At 44.9% G+C, this 16,806-nt stretch overlaps 1 protein-coding gene across 3 annotated transcripts in view; it reads left to right on the forward strand.

The window, feature by feature from the left end:
• Positions 1–4,786: 4,786 nt before the first annotated feature.
• STXBP6 (syntaxin binding protein 6) overlaps positions 4,787–16,806 on the forward strand; it is a 230,149-nt gene continuing 218,129 nt past the window's right edge. Inside the window, exon 1 of one of the 3 annotated variants that reach the window (XM_081119365.1) lies at positions 4,787–5,060. The gene's annotated coding sequence lies outside the window, so the exon portion shown is untranslated. Of the gene's footprint in view, positions 5,061–5,472; positions 5,580–16,806 lie in introns of those variants that run through there. The other 2 variants (XM_081119362.1, XM_081119363.1) reach the window with 2 other exon arrangements.

The following is a 16,806-nucleotide window of genomic DNA, read 5'->3' on the forward strand; positions in this document are numbered from 1 at the left end:
GTCTTTTTCCTTAACCGTGTTAGGGAAGTTTTCAGTCATCATTTCTTCATATAGGTTCTTGATTTCTTGCTCTCTCTTCTCCTTCTGGTACCCCTATCATGCGAATATTGTTATGCTTCATCTTGTTCTAAAGGTTTCTTAAACTATCCTTACTTAAAAAAATTTTTTTTTCTTTTTGCTGCTCTGATTGGGTATTTTCTCCTATCTTGTCTTCCAAATCACTGGTTTCGATTATCTGCTTCATTCAACCTACCTTTTATTCCTTCTAGTGCATTCTTCATTGCAGATTTTGTATACTTTATTTCTGACTAGTTCTTTTCTGTGCTAGAAAAGAACTTTTTATGCTTACCTTTTTTTATGCTTACTATCTTCTTGTCAAGGTTCTCACTGATTTAATCCATTCTTCTAAGTTCCTTGATCATCCTTATATCCATTGTGTTGAACTTTGTATCTGGTAGATTGCTTGCCTCCATTTCCTTTAGTTCTTTTTCTGAGGATTTCTCCTGTCCTTTTACTTGGGGCATGTTTCTTCGTTTCCCCATTTTGGCTTCCTCTCTGGATTTGTTTCTGTGTACTAGGTCCCAGTCTTTGAAGGGTGGCCTTATGTTGTAAGGTGGCCTTGTGAGACTCAGTGGCGCAGTCTCCCTGATCACCTGGGTTAGGTGCTCCAGGAATGCCCATTGTGGGAGTTATGTGAACCTTCCTGTTTGTAGTTGAATCTTCATTGCTGTTGACCCATTCATGGGTGGGGTGGCTGACTATGAGGTTAATCCTGACCACAGAGCTGCTGTGCAGGGGCTGACCCCATGAAGCGGAATTTGCCCCAGCAGAAGTTGGTGCCTGACAAGATCTCCTTTTGGGTGTGCCTCTTGCGAAGCTAATTGGGTCATGCTCTGATGCGGTCTGAAGCCCACCACTGGGTGTATTGATTCTGGGGCTTCTTGGGAGGGACTTCACTGCAGGTCAATGCCAAATGCTGCCTTTGACCAGCCCTCAGCTACCTGTTAGGACCTACAAAGTGATTCAGTTTATGGCTGCCTCTGCTGGGCCTGGGTGCATGTGGGAGGGAACAAGCTACATATCAAGGTCCTGCAGCCCAGGGCAGATCAGTGGAAGGTCCAAGGCACCCTGAGGTCTGCCTTTACCTGATGGCTGCCTGTTAGGTTCAGTTACTGAAAGAGCCTCTGGCAGTAGGCAAGTTTACATGGGGTAGGTTCTAAGTGAGTCAGCAAATAAGAGCGAGTGGTGTTCACCACGTGACAGAGATTCAAACTCGGCACCAACAGTGGGTCTAAAGCCACTCAGCAAAAGTCTCAGGGTACATCAAGGCCAACTACCACCCGCCTGGGGCCTGCAGACCTTTGCGATGGATCAGGGTCTCAGGGAGTCATCAGGGTGAGGCCAGTAGAGTTTATGAGGCTAAAACAAATTAATATTTGGTCATGTGGAGGAAAAGCTCTGTACAATAGCACCAGTAGAGGCATGGGTGGGGTGGGGCTGGACCTCCTTAAGAGGCTTCCAAGAAAACTGCAGGACCAGGCTGGCCACATTGAGCAGACTCTTCCTCAGGGCAGGTGCTTGGCAAGGCAGGGGTAAAGGGAGTCAGGAGGGTGGTACTTGTGCATCCCCTCCAGGTGATTCAGCATTGAGGAGGATTCTCAACCCAGGAAAGATGGCATCTGTGGCTGGTGTGCGAGAGGGACTCAGCACAAAGGCACTGGAATCTGATCCTCTAGCCCTCTCCTTGAAGCCACACAACCCTGTCTCTCCCTGTGTGACTCCAGTCTGCTCTGAGCTGCCATCCCTCTGCTGGAGCCCAGGGTAAGTGATCACAAAAGAGATTTTGTATGCTGACCCTTTAAGAGGACACCTGGGTTTCTAGCAGACTCTTGTCTCTCCCTGGCAGATGGAATCCCAGATGATTTTCACAGGCAGATGCTTTGTAGTCTTCTTCTAGGCACTGGTGCTCTGAGATGGGGAGCTCAGCATGGGGTTGAGACCCTCTCACTCCTCAGAGGGGATCTCTACAGCTGAGATATCCCTTCCAATTCTCAACCACTGTATATGGGTTGGGGACCAGCCCTTTTCATGTCTCTACCCTTCCTACCAGTCTCGATGTGCTTCTTCTGTAAATCCTTGGTTATAAGACTTCTGTTCAGCTAATGTTCAATTGGTTATTCAGGTTGATTGTTTTATATTTTAGATGTAATTCCAATTTGGTCCTGGGAAGAGATGAGTGTAATTTCCACCTACTCTGTTGCCATCTTGGATCTCTCGTTCTGGATGCTGGAGGTCCAAGATCAGGGTGCCAGCATGGTCAGGTTGTAGAGAAGGCCCTCTTCTTCCAGGGCTCTAGGTACTTTCGCTGTAGACATCTTTGCTCTAAAGCCATATTTTCCTTTTATTTTCCAGAATAGTAATTTAAAAATCTGTAACTTGGCACCTAGATGAATGATAAGGTATTTTTCAGTTCTATGGTTTCATGATTAGACTTTAAGGGGGAAAAAACAGCTATGCTTGCTTTCATGTGCATAGGGTTTTCGTTAACTATATGCAAGAAATTGGCAACAATAGTAGTTCTTGGGGAGGGAAACTTACTTTTTCCTTGTACTAAGCTTTTCTGCACTGAGCTTTTTAATATCATGTACTATTTACTACTAGTACAAATAATTGTGAAAACAAATACATTTTAAAATTTAAGTAGACAAACCTTTTAGTTGTTAATGCAGAGCCCTCCCTTTATAAATGTTTGTATCCTGTTCTTCTTGCTCTTCTCTACAACCTTATCATTAGTGGTTTTTAAAAATAATAATTCTTAGGAACTGTGGGAGGTGAAACAGAGATACAGAGTGTTTTGATGATGGAAATTAATATTTATTCTGCAAATATTTTTAACTACCTGTGATAAGTCCTGGGCTGAGTACTTCCTCCTTTCCATAACTTCTAGAAGGCTTCTTGTGTAAACAGCCAAGCATTTTTTTTTCTTTGAGAGTTCTGCATGTTTAAAATATTTCCCATAGGTAAGTAGTAGTCTGTTCTCCATTAATTCTGCAATGAGCTCACCTGCAAGGAGAATCACCCAGGGTATTGAGGTAAGTCCCAGGTGTCTGGTTGAGGCAGAGACTACATTGATGACCTACCTGTGGGTTAGAGGGCAGTTGTACTGGTTTGGGGGAGTTGTAATCTTGGACTAGATCTGCAATATTGAGAAAATAGAAGATAAAGAGGAAGATTTAAATAAATGAAGGTGGTAGGAAGGGAGATGGCAATAGAAACTGATACAGGGACATTTTAACTCACAAAATTGTTGTATTACCCAAAAGCTGATTCCAGAGATTTGCAAACAGAATCCTAAACACACTAAGATAATGGGGTATTACCACCTAACACCCTACAGAGCACAGGGTAGGATGAGGTAGGCCACAAAACTTAAGGGAACATCAGAGAAGTCAGTAATCAAGAAAAATATCCTAATAAGACATTTAAAAATTAATGCAATAATGTATGATGAAAAATATCAACATTTAAAGTAAAGACAGGGTTAGTATATCTGGTTTTTCCTTTTTCTTCAGTCTCCAAAAGGCTTTGGCAGGGCACTGCCTTAGTGATCCTGCAGAATCTTCCTACTCTGGTAAGTTTTTATTTTTATTTATTTTTATTATTTTTTAAAAATATATCTTTATTGATTTCAGAGAGAGGAAAGGAGAAGGAGAGAGAGAGACAGAAACATCAATGCTGAAAGAGTCATTGATCGAGCCCACAATCCGGGCATGTGCCCTGACCGGGAATCGAACCCTGATCCCCTGGATTCTAGGTCGAAGCTCAATCGCTGAGCCACGCCCGGCCGGGCTCAGGTACGTTTTTATTAATGATGTTTCCCAAAAGTTAGTTCTACCAACTCCTTTTACATCAGTAACTTTTCTTGAATGCCCGGGCATTTATCTATATAGCTCTCTTCTGTCTGAAAACCCATTTCCCTTAGTAACTGGTAGTGTTTTGATGGAAATCTGAATCATCATGGATCCTTTCAGTTCCTTCCCAGACCGCAGTGGGCACTCAGCATCTCTTTGTTAAAAGAATGCAGAAATCATAGACTTCAAATTAGCTGTTTTAGGGATTGCACAAGGAAGGAACACGGTTTTGTTTGGTATAGCGTGTTGTGTGTGTTTTTTAAATTGAATATATTTTCAAGATTTTAAAATCGGAATATTTTACATGAAAAGAATCTAAATCTTTCATTTCTTGGAAAATTAGAAAACCTAGCAAAAGTAGGCCCAAATTCTTTAATAACAATGGGCAATTTAGAGCAGAGTGGCTCTGCCCTTAGAGCTCTCTCTAATTGGCCACCTCCTACACAGTTGACTCATTTACACTGTCTGCCAGGCCCCGTGAGCTCCTGAGTCTACGACCTAGGAATCAAGGTGCAATGGCTAACACCCATCTGTTGGGTCCATTCGCTCTCTTCTGGAGAATAAATGTTTCCCTTGTTGTCCTTTCGAATACAGGCTTGCACAGAGGCTCGCCTCGCTAGCGGACAAACTTCCCAGAACCCATGAAACTTGCACGGCCCTCCGCACAATGTTTCTCCCCGGCCCTTCGCTCCAGGGTCCCCTCCCCTGCACAGGGCCTTCCCTCGGTCCCCCACTACCTGCGCTCTGGAGCCTGGGGTCCCGACCCCAGCCCCAGCTCTCTGCCCCGGCCGAGGAGCTGGGTCTCGCCCACGGCGGCACTGGGCATGCTCAGAGGCGGCCGGGCAGGTTCGCATCGCAGGCGCTCGCACTCGGCGGCCGGCGGGCGCGCGGCTGCAGCTAGAGCTCCAGCTCCCGGAGTTGGAGTTGCCGGGAGTTTCTCTCCCGCCCCCTCCCCCCTCCCTCTGTCGCGCGGGGCAGCGGGAGCCGGCGCGGGAGCCGCGAGCGGCGGGCAGCCAGCACCCGACCCGGCCGAGCCCCGTCCAGAGCCCGGACCCCGGAACCCCGCGCGGGGCAGCCCCCGCGGAGGAGCCTCTCCGGCTGGGACGCGTGCGGCGCGCTGACACTGCCCGGGCGCGAGCCGGTTGCACGGTAGGGCCGGGGCGTGGGGAGCGGGAGGGGGAGGCAGAAGCCAGCCAGGGGGGTTGCGGCTGCAGCAGCCGCAGCGATTGGGGCTCTTGTCCGATGCGGGAGGCCAGGGCAGGGACCCCGCTCCGGGGCCGTAGGAGTAGGCAGGCGCCCAGATAGATGCCTTCAAGTTGGCGGGCGGCGGGATAGGGGGCTGCGCGCCCCGGCACAGCTGCTTAGTGCGCGCCGGGAGCGATTCTGGTCCCTGGTTGCCCCCAAACCTGGTACCCGGCGTGCGGGAGGGTTGGGCAAGCCGCGGAGCGGAGCATTTCCTCCGAGAAAGTTGAGGATGGAGCCCTATTTTCTCACCGTGCCCGCGGTACGATGGCCCCGAGAGTGCCGCCCGAATCCCCCCGTGTGGAGGAGCAGAGGGGGTCGCTGCGCCCCGGGCTGAGCTCCTCCACCCCCGGCTGAAATCCACGCAACACCCAGATCTTCGCTTCCCTGGCGTCGTCTAGGAAAATCACTTTTGCCAAAACTGAGGTAGGCTCTCCTGACGGGCACGGCTCCCTGCCTCTAGGGAGCTTATTAGGGCGATGCCCCTTCCCCAACCTCCGACCTGGCCGCGGGCGCCGGTTCCGTTAGCCCCTGTGGCGGTGCGCGCCCAGCGGAGCCTCGCACACGGCAGGGCAGCGTGGCTGGGGTAGGTGGCCGGCCCGGTTTTCCCTCCAGACTTTTCTTAATTTTACAAAACCATACCACCACCCCCTCCCCTCAATCCGCCCTTCATCTTCGCAGAGACAAGACCTGGAAGTAGAGGTGGAGAGTTAGGGTGGACATACTGTTCCTTAGGAGAGCGCCTGGGTGGTGTCCGCCTTGGGCTCCGGCCCCAGGACTTCTTAGCGAATCCTCTGGCCTTTCCATTATCCTCCTCGGGGGCTGGGTGGGAAGTAATAGGGCCTGTGGGTCCGCAGGAACGTCCACCTCATCCCCCTGGTCTCCTGAGACCGTGTTCCGTGTGATTCCAGGGCCCTGGAAGTGGCATTGTGTGGGTTGCGAGGGTGTGGAGGATGCTGATGGTTTCTCTTGGCTCCACTTTTTTCACTTCTTGTTTTGAGTTTTGGGGTTTTGGCTGCACGTGAGTCAGAGCTGTGCTGTCATAACCCGAGGGGGTGGGGGGTGTAGGCACTTCAGCCAGGCAGGGAGCTGCTGCTCGCCAGCCTCTGAGGCTGCTAGTGGGAATTGGTCCAGAAATGATTATGCAGGCTAGAAATATGCCTCTCTTTTTTTCTTTTTTGGCTGAACACCTTGGCTGTTGAGTTTGTGTGTTAAGTTCTTAAAGGGGCACCCACACAATGCTCAAGTACCATGTGTTAGGGGCGCACCATTTGTGTTGCATGGTTTTCTGTGTGCTTTTTCCTAGGGGTAATCTGCCTTGGGTCACATTTTCAGATGTAGGAGTCACCTGGTGTGGGTACACAGGTTCTAGAGCCAGATAGACCTGAGGTCAAGTTGTAGCTTTACAGGGGATGACTGTGCTGATGGACAAATTGTTGGCCACTCTCCACTTCAGTTTTCTCTTCTGTCAAATGGGGATAATAGTGACCTCATCTCCTTTCATTGCAGAGTTGTTGTGAGACTTGGGTGAGATAATGGAAATGAAAAATGCTAAGAAAACTTTAAAGCACTATTCATATCTTATTGTGCCCTTTAGTTGTTTGTTTTTTAAATTAACCAATCTTTTAATTATAACAAGACATCTAAGTCTTCTCCCCTCTACCCACTCCTTACCAATAAATTTAGTTGCTAGGGTCTTTGGAGTAGCTATTTATCTTCTTTTTTCTCTTCCCTTAAATCTATCTCTTTAGATGCCCCAGTCCTCATATTTGTCAGAGGGAAGCATGGTGTAGATTAGGAGACAGTGTGGGATCGCCTTATCAATGTTCAGAGTCCTCGGCCCTGGTTTCAGTTCCAAGGTTGATGAACAAGTCAGTAGACCCTGGGCTGGAGCTCTGGCCTGACCTCTAACAGTGACCTTGAACTAGGGCTTGAGTCCTTGTTGGGGAAATCAGTCTGTGAGGTCAAGTGTCAGTGCTGAGCAGAGGCGAGAACAGGTGAGATTGTCTCTGACAGACACACTTAGTAAGGGTTTCATCAGGCTCCTGCCCCGCCACCCGCTGCATCTTCCCCCATTCCTAGGGCAGGGGTTCTCAAACATGAGCATCAGAGTCACCTGGACTACACCTACAGACTCACTGACTTACGGGATGAGAGAGAGTAAGAGAATAAGGCTTGTTCTGAAATTCTGTTATTTTAATATCTCATCTACAGAGACAGTGTTTAGGAACTTGCCTAAAGCATTTATATTTCTAATACCTGTGCTGCTTACCATTGTCCAGTTTTAATAATTCTGATTGCTCTTCAAATGAATTCATTTTACACACACACAAAAAGATAGGATCTCCCCTCCTTTTTGTACCGTAAAGTATTTAGTTGTTGATTTCTAGGTCACTCCTGGGTAGACTGAGATTGATGATTGTGATGTTGATAAATCCAATAACTACCTCATTTCCTTTTTTTGGGAATCTCAGACATTTGTAGAGAGGAGTTTGCATAAAGTTCTGGCAGCTAGAACCTTAAGATTGGAGAACTTATGAGCATGTTTAAAAAGAATTCCAGTGTGCTGTCTTCTCTGAATGGGCAGCTTACCCAGGCCTTGGGGGAGGTGACGTGCACCCCATGACAGATGTCCCCTGGTGGTCAGATCTGGAGAAAGCCTTCCATTCCTTCTGGAGGATGGTGGTATTGGCAGTAACTGAGATGCTCTCACTCTCCAAGGGGGAGGAAGGCGGACTTTCAGGGACAACTGTACAGTATCAGTGCTACTCCCTTTATTTAGCTTATAATCCAGCACTTTTGCGCCCATTCTTAAACTCTTCTCCTTGTCCCTTAAGCTAATATTCAGGGCTGAATATGACTATGACTTACTGTAGCCTAGATTGTGACATTGAATTTTAGCTGCTTTGTATCAGAGAGGCTTCCAGATCCTCACTGAGTCAGGAGGGTTCCGAGATGACATCCTAAGGCAGGTATAGGTGTATGTAGCGCCCAAGCGGACTAGGTGTAAGAGGAGGTCAGCACTTAAACTAGCCTCGCGTTGCTGTGCCAGATGGAGTCCCAGCTGACCATCATGCTTTATCTCAGCTTTGCATTTGTGCTTTGTTTTAGTTTTAAAATGATTAGCACTTGGGAAACCTATCAGTAAATCAGAAACCTATTCAAAAACTCAAGTGTAGCACTTAGTGTTTCAGTAGATAAAACTGCTGTGGTCCATGCCTGTCTTCCTGCCTGTAATCAGAGCTCAGTGAAGAAACAACCTTCGGGCTGTAATTCTTAAGCCTTACTAGCTAATTTAAACGGTTTTGGTACTTAACATGAGTAGGGAAGTTTCTGTTTGAAAATTCTTTCTCATAACTTGATGTTTATATTTTGAGTGTTACCCCTACGTTCCACCACTAGGATTTTTTCCAGTGTAGGGGAAGCTTCTTTCCTTATCACTGTTTTTCACTGTTCTCAGCACATGACCACATGATATCTTTGCTCCTGTGGATAAGTCTGTTGTGAGACAGTCATTATGATACTTTCTCTTTGGTCATCAGGGCTGTTGTCATCGGGTCATAGAGAGTCACTGGTCATAGAGAGTGACGGCCTATTCCTGGACCACTGCTCTCCTCAGCCTTCCTAGAGGTTTTTAAACTAAAACTCGGGTTGTACTGCATGTTCAATTCTGATACACATTTTTTTCACACTTCATCATTTTCCAACTTCAGAAATCCAGATGGCTCTTAAAATTATGAACACACTTAATGTATGGTTTCTTTTTTCTTTTTTCTGTAACCTGGCATTTTAATAGACTGAATTCCAATTGATGGCATCCTAAAAGAAAGCAAATTTGGTTCCTTACCCCAGTAGAAAATATGGTTTCTTTCCAGCTGATAGAATTGAGTAGCGATTGAATTAGCTCAGCAGTTCCCAGGGTATGCTGGAAGAATGATGTTGGGGCGGATGTTAATAGGTGTGCTCTTGTAAAGGGCAAATCAATTTGGAAGCACTGCCTATTATTTTTCCTTCTCGTAGAGATTCTCCACATGTGCACCATCTTATCAAACACTCTGAGAAGTACTGCAGTTAACAGCATCAGCAACAAAAAAATTTGGTTGTATTTATTTAAATGTTTCCCAGAGCACAGAACATTTTGAAGATTTGTGAGTATCTTCTAGGACTCTATTACTGAATTGGCACATTCCAGCAATTCTAGTAAGTTGTTTAATACCATCTGTGGATGTGGAGGTTTCCCCTCATATGTCCTTAAAGTAAAGGGCATTCATTAAATATGGATATTAATTGATTAATGAACTCTCCAAGTGCTTACTGTTTGTTTGGTTTTTCAGAGTAGAGAGAAAACATTTTAAGCTGTGGTGGCTAAGAAAGTCTCCATGGAGGAGCTAGACTAAGAAAACGTAAATGATGTATGACACTTTTGTAGAGGAAAAGGGGTGCTTTAGTTTGGTGGCATAATGTAGTAGGAATATGAAGACTTATACTTGTGCCTGCATATAAGTTAATTTCAGAAAAGGACCATGCTTAGCACAGAGTGAGACCAAGTAAATCTGTGGTGGTCTAAAAACCTATTGTTAAGGTCTTTCTTGATTCTGTAAATTCACTGGAGGAGTCATGAGTTCCAGTGACCACAGGAGAGCTAGTTGTGGATAAACAGGAAGGGAGGCACAACACTCAGGTTGAAAACTAGGAGGGATGCATGAGAAAGAAAGGGAGGAAAAACGTGTTCCTAGTCCTTTAGGGGATAGCAGTTCCAGGTACAGAGAAATTCATTAGAATGTAGGTCCAGTTGAGAATATTGGACATTTGGGGAAAGAGTGTTTTGTTTTTAATGTTTTTTTTTCTTTGAGAGAGAGAGAGAGAGAGAAACATCGATGTGAGAAACATCAATTGGCTGCTTTCTGCATGCCCCCCACTGGGGATAGAGCCTGAAACAAGGGCATGTACCCTGGCCAGGAATCAAACAGGCCAAGACAGGAAAACAGTGTTCTTGGAAGACCCCCTCATGAAGAGGGGTCTTAACTGGAATTTCAAAAAACAACAAGAAAAAAGAACTTTTACAACTCAACAATAAACAAAAAAATAACCCAATTTAAAAATGGGCTTAGGATTTAAATAGACATTGTTTCAAAGAAGATACACAAATGGCCAATAAATGCATGAAAAGATGCTCAATATCGTTAGTCATTAGGGAAATACATCAAAACTACAAGGTAATACCCACCAGGATGGCTGTAATAAAAAAGATATAATAACAACTGTCGGTGAGGATATGAAGAAATCAGAATTTTCATGTATTACACGTGGATGGGAATGTAAAATGGCCAGCCACTTTGTAAAGCAGTTGTTCCTCAAAATGTTAAACATAGAGGTACCTCATGACCAATTCCACTCCTTGGTATACACCCAAGAGAATAGAAGACATATGTTCATGCAAATGCTTGTACACAAATGTTCATAATAGCACCAAAGTGGAAATAACCCAGATGTCCATCAACTGATGAATGGATAAGCAAAGAATGTATATCCATACAATTCCTTGAAAACATGCTATATGAAAAAAATCCAGACTTAAAAGGCCACATATGATGTAATTCCGTTATGAAATGTCCAGAATAGGCAAATCCATGGCCACAATAGTTGCATTACTGGTTGCCAGGGGTTGGGGAGAGAAAGGAATGGGGAGTGACTATTGATGGGTGTGCAGTTTCTTTTTCAGGGTGATGAAAATATTCTGGAATTACAATAGTGGTAATGGTTGCACAACTTTGTGAATACACTAAAAACTACTGAATTGAAACCCTGGCTGGTGTGGCTCAGTTGGCTGGGTGTCATCCTGTACAGGGAAAAGTTTCCTGGTTCAATTCCCCATCAGGGCACATGTCTGGGTTGCAGGTTCCATCCCTGGTAGGAGGTGTGTAGGAGGCAGTCGATTGATGTTTCATTCTCACATCATTGTTTCTCTCTCTCCCTCTCCCTTCCTCTCTTCCTAAAAATCAATGAAAATATTTTTTAAAAACTACTGAATTGTACACTTTCAAAGGGTCAATTTATGGTATGTGAATATCTCAATGAAAAAAGAAAAACAGCAAGAAGGCCACTGTGGCTGGGGCAAAAGGAGAGTAAGGAAAAAGTGGTGAGAGAGATCCAGGAGTACGGTATCAATTTCAGGTCAAATTTTCTGCTTTTGGGTAAAAAATACCTAGATAGTTTCTTTCTCCTTGTTTGCCATTGGGTTTCCTAGCATTTTGCTGTTACTTTTTCATTCAAAAACCCTTTCCTTGAATTAAAAGGGTTTTCTAAGTTTCTCAAAGAGTCAGTGGGATAGTTTTTATGGCAAATGCCTGTGATCTTCAGATCAGATCAATCACTAGGTGAGTTGTGGCTTGTTAACTTTAGTTCTGTTTCTGTCTCCTTTTTTGCTCATTTTAAGTGGGAGGAAATGAGAGATTGTGTTTACATTTCAATTAAATTGAAGAATCCTTTTTACTTTCTTCTAGGGAAAACAACAACATGTTTTTAAGATTTTAACAAAACCACAAGTGCAGTAAACCAAACTAGTTTCCAGTCTCCACAGCCTGAAATTTAGTGCTTTCCCAAGGACAAGTGGTGATTTCACCCTGTGAGGCCCTGTTCACCTTCCTGCTGGACAATTTCGTGTGGATTGGCAGGTGTGGGTCGGCAAGTGTGGGTCTTTAATGACTTATGAGTTTGAAGGAAACAAGATGATTCCCTTTGTTGAGGTGCCAGGGCTCAGCTTTTAAACTGATGCTGCACCAACATCGACTAATCAAAGATAAGGTATTGGGGTGAAGCCTAACTGGTTAGGCCTCACTGGCACTTACTGTCCTTCCAAATGGTGGAGATGGAGGTGGGGGTGTGATGTGGAAGTGGGAGTGATCTGGTTTCTGAGGTGAGCGAATGTGTGTGTGCTATAATCTCACTTTTCATAACCACATTGGTAACTGACTGTGGTCAGAGAGGTTATACGTCCGTGAGCTGGTCTTTGTTTAGACTAGGATTGTGCTGCCTCACCCAGTCTGAGGCGAAAGCCAGCAGTATCTATTAGTCAAGAAGTTACTATTTTTGAAGAACAGAATCTAGCCTATCATTAAGGCAGCAGTAAGGAAGCTGTCCTGCTGCTGAGAACGGGCTGGGGGGATAAAGCTGGGTGTTACTGAAGTAAGTCCTTTAAAAATGAAGTTCTTAGCCACTATAATAACAGTTTTAAAAAAATAAAACTACCTTGATGGTAAAAATTTGGAGCTTATATAAAGACCTCAATGCTAATAACGTGGACCTGTCTCCCAATTTCACCTCTGGGAAATGAGACTTTTTCTTTCTACTCAGATTTTTTTCCCCCCAAGTTGCCAAATACACACCCACTGTTCTATCTAGTGGCTGATTTTTAAAAATTGAATGGGGAAGCCTGAATTCAGGGACCTTGTATATGAGCAGCCCTTGCTCTCAAACCCTGCTAGACTGTGAGTACCTCCAAAGGCAGGGATATTCATTTTTGTATCCCTAAGGCCTAGCGTGTCTGGCAGATAGAGAACCAATAAAAATATGTGGAGCTGGATAGCTACTTTCTTCTGGGATTCTCTTCCACTGTCTAGTTTATGAAATTTTCTCTCAGTATATTATTTTTATTATTTAACATCTCCCTAGAGATTATTATGTGCTAAAATAGCACACAGTTCTAAGCACTTTACAAATACTGATTCGTTTCATGTGCATGGCTGTCAAGGATAGTAACTGTTCCTTATCCCCCGCCCCCCTTTTTTTAATCCCCACTTGAGGATACTTTTTCCATTGACTTTTAGAGAGAGTGGAAGGGAGAGAGGGAAGGAGGGAGGAAGAAATGGAGACGGGGGGGGGGGGGACATTGATGTGAGAGACACATCAACTGGTTGCCTCCCCCATGTGCTCTGACCAGGGCTGGGGACCAACCTGCAACCCAGGTATGTGCTTGTGACTGGGAATCGAACCTGTGACCCTTCCATGCACAGGCCAACGCTCTAACCACGGATCCACACCGGCCAGTTTTTTGAGAGTTGGAAAAACAGAGACAGAGAAAGGTCAAGTGAAGTGTGTGAGGTCCACAGCCGCCATGTAGGAGAGCTGGGAGTTGAACCCAGTGCTCCGGTTGCAGGCTTCTGCTCTCAGTAAGCCCGGCTGAGCTCTAGAGACTCCCCTCTCTCCTGCTTCAGCTCTCACATGCTACCCTTCTTTCCCTCCCCCTGGCTTTCCTGAGTCACAGAGAAACTGGACCAAACATGGCTTTCCACATTCCCTTCTTTCCACCTCCTTTGTTCTCTGCCTTCATTCTGCCCACTTCCAAGTTACAGAAAAACGTGACTGAGTTTGGAAAAATAGAGTAGTACGTAGAGCATCACAGCGCATTCGTATGGGCTCAGGCTTGCAGTGAGGCAGGCCATTCACACAGGAGCTGTTTAGAATGAACCCTGGGCAAGGCTGTGACCTCTAGCCCTGGGCCTCTGAGTTTGCCTGGTGACAGGTTGTATGACTTAGGTCAATGCCCCTCACACCTTTATGTACACATGAGGCACCTGGGCATCCTGTTGAGGCATAGATTCTTATTCATTGGGTCTGAGGAGGGGCCTGGGATTCTGTATTTCTAACCACTTCCAGGAATGACGAGGTTGCCTGTGCTTGGCCCAGAGCCTTGAAGGAGCTCTGAGGCTATGTAAGGTCACGCCTGCTATTCCAAGCACTGTCTTGCCTGAATGGGACTAACCCCCAACCTGGGACCCAGAGGGAGACATAAGAAAGACACCTAGAGAAATACACACTGAGGAGTGTGAGTTGCACAAAGACAATCAGAGAGAAGCTTAAAGCAGACTGAGAGTGAAACAGAGTAAAGGGAAAGGAAATGTGATGCTTTCAAAATGAAGAGTGTGTATTACTTCCAAATGTGAGCTGAAAAGCGCTCTATTTTTGATGAAAAGTTTATTACAGAGCAGCTCTAGTGATATAGCTGTGAGGATGAAAAGGATAATAACTCCTGTTTGAGGTGCAATTTCATAAAGAACCTATGCTGCTGGCCCTCAAAACTCTCGGAACTTCTTAAAGCTCTTCGAAATCTCCATAAGTCTCCTTAGGCTCTCCCTGCTTTTCAACTCTGTCTGCTAAGGTATGCGATAATGCCTTAAGAGCCAATATTGGAATACCAATTTATGGTCTACAGAATGTTCTCATTGTATCCCATTTGAGTGAGATTGTATCTCACAATTACCCAGCTGTTTTTTTTATACATGGGAGTAGTGAGGCCTAGAGAGTCTCACTCCGTGAGAATCATGACCTCACAAGGGATGGAGTTGGGGCAGGCATGGGTGAGGGAGCATGACCTGGTATCCCTTGCTCTTTATACGAGGCCTGGCTGCTTAAATAAATGTATGCCAATGGACAGTTGAATAAGTTTGCCCTGTTTGGCTTTGCACAGGACAAGGCATCTAGGTGGATTTGCTTTTTAAAAAAATGATATATTTTTTAAGTTTAATATATAATACAGAAACACAGACTACATGTGTACAGTTTAGTGAATTTCCATTTCATGAACTCACCCATGCTTAACACAGATCAAGAAAGAGAGCCACCAGCACCCCAGAATCTCCTCTTGGGGCTGCCCCTTCTGGTGACTTCCTTCTCCATGGTAGCCACTGTCCTGACTTCTAACATGATATATCACTTAGCCTATTTCTGAGTTTTATAGAAACACACTCATACTTTTATATTCTTTTATGTCTGACTTCTTTCTGTCAGTATTGTGAGACTCATCTATAGTGTGCAAGCAACAGTAGCTGGATTCAATTCCATTGGATAGACAGACCACAATTACTGGTTAGGTCCATTTAAATTGTTTCCAGCTTTGGCTGTTATGAATAATGCTGCTGTGGCCCGGCCGGGCGTGGCTCAGCGGTTGAGTGTCAACCTAGGATCCAGGCGATCGGGTTTCGATTCCCAGTCAGGGCACATGCCCGGGATGCGGGCTCAATCAACGACTCTGTCATCATTGATGTTTCTATCTCTCTCTCTCCCTCTCGTTTCCTCTCTCTGAAATCAATAAAGATATATTTAAAAAATAATAATGCTGCTGTGAACATGCATGTAATATATGTCTTCCAGTTCACATAGGTATGTGTTTCTGGTATGTGTTATGTGGGTGTATTTGCTGGGTCCCTTGATGTCAATATGTTCATCTTTCCTAGATACAGCCACACACTGTTCCAACATGGCCATTCCAGTGTATGTTCCCATCTGGTATGGCTGAGAGTGCCATTACTCCACATTCTTTTTTTCTTTTTCTTTTAAAATATGTTTTTATTGACTTTTTAGAGAGAGAGGAAGGGAGAGAGAGAGATAGAAACATCAATGAGAGAGAAACGTCCATTGGCTGCCTCCTGCAGGGCCCCCACCAGGGATCAAGCCCACAACCCAGCATATACTTTGACCGGGAATCAAACCAGCGACCTCTTGGATGGATAGACGCTCAACTACTGAACCACATCGACCAGGCTTACTCCACATTCTTGCCCATATTTAGTTTAAGCCATGTACATTTGGGCTATTCTGGTGTTTGTCCAGAGGTGTTTCATTGTGATTTTACTTTGTAATTTTCATCACCATTTGAAGCTTGGCATCTTTGCATGTGTTGCAGGATATTGGCATTTGGATATCCTCTTTTGTAAAGTGTTTATTAAAATCTTCTGCCTAGTTTTTAATTGTGTTGTATATTTTACTTTTGAAAAGAAAGTGAGAATTTCATAGAAACATCTATGAAAAGTTTTTGAAATCTATAGTGATGGGAGTCACCTGTCAGTGATACCTGATTGCATTCTCAAATGTAATTCCTGGAGAAGCCCTCCTGCTGGAGGCTCGGATATGGTCCAGGGGAATTGTAAAGATGTGAGATCACCTGAAAGCTGAAAAGCTCTTAACCTACGAATACGCTCACATTTTATGGAAGTCACTCTGGAAGACTATAGACCAACTCCAAAAATATTGCTGAAAACATTTTTGGAATTGCTTTGAGTATATTGTTCTGGATATTTTTAGTTGGTTTCAAAATGTGCTTTGAGCATGTATTTGATTTTGGAGAAATGCAAAAGACCTCTCAGAACCCAGTCCAGTGAATAAAGAGGGTGCTTCATGGGTAACTGAAAAACCAAAACACTATTGATAAGGTTGCCTGTAAAGAGATGGAGCTTCCTTTCCTAGGTGAAGTGTGAAGACATTAGTAGGGAGGCAGAAGGCACTGCACTAAAAGCCTTCTTTTTCTGTTGCCTTTTAATCTTTACAGTAACCTATGAGGTGAGGTACGTACTGTTGTGAATATTCGACTTTATAGATGAAAATTGAGAGATTTAGAAAGAGAAACAGAGAATGATTTAGGAGTGAAACCTAGCTCTGTCTTACCTGAGGGCCACTAGCGCCTTTCCCTGCCCTTCCTCACCTCTGACTGGTGTTAAAGGAATTACAAACCTGTCGCAGCCAGAAAAACATGTGCAGGTGGTACAGGTCTGGCTTCCACCCTGTCCTGTCATAGGCCCTCAGGAGCTGGGTGGCCCTCCGCTTGTTGGGGCTCTGAGGGGAGAGGAGAGCTTGGAGTCAGGCTTTAGGGCACTCATTC

This window comes from Miniopterus schreibersii (assembly GCF_964146895.1).
Source record: "Miniopterus schreibersii genome assembly, chromosome: 1".
Lineage (NCBI taxonomy): Eukaryota > Metazoa > Chordata > Mammalia > Chiroptera > Miniopteridae > Miniopterus > Miniopterus schreibersii.